At 34.7% G+C, this 2,500-nt stretch overlaps 1 protein-coding gene across 8 annotated transcripts in view; it reads right to left on the minus strand.

Moving 5' to 3' along the window:
* LOC145279823 (protein phosphatase EYA1-like) overlaps positions 1 to 2,500 on the minus strand; it is a 1,162,399-nt gene that overhangs the window by 529,005 nt on the left and 630,894 nt on the right. For 2 of the 8 annotated variants that reach the window (XM_080131223.1, XM_080131221.1), the window contains exon 1: positions 1 to 345. This exon is cut by the window's left edge and continues 248 nt beyond it. The exons of the other annotated variants lie outside the window; for them this stretch is intronic. The gene's annotated coding sequence lies outside the window, so the exon portion shown is untranslated. Of the gene's footprint in view, positions 346 to 2,500 lie in introns of those variants that run through there. 8 annotated transcript variants of the gene reach the window in all.

Here is a 2,500-nt window from a genome sequence, read left to right on the forward strand (position 1 = left end):
TTCGTTTTCTTTTTTTCAAACAGAGATGGACATTGCAGAGTGAGGTGTACCAAATGCCAAAGAGGCCCGAATCAAAGCGATGACGTCAAACTGGTTAAGGTTCAGTACGACTACTACGAGTAACCACGAATAATAGTATTGTTGAATAAGATTCAAAGTCAACGAATTAATCGAAGCATCTACACGCACACACACGCACACACCAGATCATACATACACTAACACCGCAGGGAATATGACAACTAAAGACAATACTCAACAATACCGGAGTAATAAATAAATCTCCTTCTCTTTCTCTGTAGTAAACTATGTCTCGTGTTGGTTGCAGTATTACCGGGTTGCATTGGGGATGGAGGGGGGGGGGGCATAGGTAGTCACGTAATTTTGTTTATCGTATTGTTTATATTTATTTATTTATTGGATTTTTAATAAAGCTTTTTTTAAAAAAAGAAAAAAAAAGTGGAGGTGGGCTACATTTCTCCGTTATTTATGAAATCAGACACGCGCACATGCACGCACTAGGAGAAGAGGGCGTGGCTACATTTTAGTTGAAGACAGGGAATCGAGGACTGAAGAGGATGGGAAGAGGACGGGCGTAATATTTTTTTTATTATTTTTATTTTTTTTATAAATTTTTTTAACTCCAACGCTAGCCATTTATTATTTTTTTTTTAACGGCAGTTAAAGAGAGAGAGAGAGAGAGAGAGAGAGAGAGAGAGAGAGAGAGAGAGAGAGAGAGAGAGAGAGAGAGAGAGAGAGAGAGAATAAAAAAATGTCTCCGCCCCATTTTTTCCCCATCTTATCATCCTCTTCTTCTTTTTTCCTCCCCTCATACTATCTCAATCAATCAATCAGCTATGTTTCGTCTGTTCCTTTTTTTATTCCCAAATCTAGGTTTCTTAACAACTGAGAATCACGCTTCTCGAGGACCACTTCCCCTCCGCCCCTTTCGGGTCCACATCTTAGTAGGCCACGCCCCTACACCCCTACACCCACCACCTAACCCTAGGAAAATTCCCTATAGACCCATCCTCATTTTCCTCTCCTGGAGATTCACAAAGAAAGACAAGGAAAATTCCCCGGAACAACAAACACTTTACTGGATTTTACCTCCTGTGTGTGTGTGTGTGTGTGTGCGTGCGCGACACACACACACATTATATATATATATATATATATATATATATATATATATATATATATATATATATATATATATATATATATTATTAGCAAAAGGACCCGTTGTTGACTAGGTTCAAAAACAGCCTACAGAAAATGGACTCTGATTTATGAAAGTATGATAGGTTATGAAAAGGAAGGGTTGTAAAGAGATAGCTTCAAATTTGGGGGTGTCAAAACCTAAGCAAAATATGATGAAAGTAAAAATAGATAAACCCCATAATTTAATATATACCATACCTGTTCACACTGAAACACTTATCACAATATTCTGTGGATCTATATTAAAAAACCTTGTTAAACTTTATGACATATTTCCATTCTAAGGAAGTCAGGCGCGAACGAACACCACATAATTTTATTATACCATATTTCTTCAAACTGAAACATAATTATCAAAGTATACCTATGCAGATAGATATGAAAAGTCTTTATTAAAGTGTGTGCCTATTTCCATTCTATGGAAGCCAGGCGCGAACGCAGACCCCACAATTTTATTATACTATCCCTATTTAAGTGAAAACATACTTATCAAAGTATTATTACGTACATCTATATAAAAAACACTTGTAAACGTTTTTTTTTTTATTTTTTTTTATTTCCATACGTTGTGGACTAGGCGCGTACGCAGACCCCACAATTTTAATGAATCATCATTATGCCAGATCAAACATACCCATTCCTGTGTCTCGATACATCTTCTATGATATGTGATCAGTTTTCTATAATAGTCAACCATATAGGAGCCTATTTGTGACCAGACACACACACAGAGACGTTCAGCTTTATATTATAGAAGATATATATATATATATATATATATATATATATATATATATATATATGAGTAAATGGTAAAAAAAACCCCTGAAAAACTGCTCAATGCTAATCTAGAGCAAAATATGATTTTATTACCGTTTTTTGGTCTGCTTTTTGTGGGGTACAAAATTTATACGTTGCAATTATGAGGGAAAGACAAATTTTGATATTCAGTGTTAAAAAAAAATAATAGGAAGCCAGCTGACCGGTTTCGCCCTCACTCTTCTAGAGCTGGATCGAAGCAATTTATTTTATTTGTAATTTTCAGAAAAGCGAGAGGAGTCCAATAGTAAAAATATGCGAACAGATGCTCGAGTATTAAACTATTTTAAATGAAAAATAACAAATGTATTTTTATTTACATATCCGGTTACAGAAGGTAAAGTCAAAACAGCTTCAAGTCGGTGGTTAAAAGAAAACGCAATAGTCCGTGTGCATATTAAAAAAAAAAAAACTTTATTTGCATTTCTTTTTTACAAATTTTTTTTTTTTATCGCAA

This window comes from Euprymna scolopes, chromosome 7, assembly GCF_053919585.1.
Source record: "Euprymna scolopes isolate OS-2025 chromosome 7, ASM5391958v1, whole genome shotgun sequence".
NCBI classification, from domain to species: Eukaryota; Metazoa; Mollusca; class Cephalopoda; order Sepiida; family Sepiolidae; genus Euprymna; species Euprymna scolopes.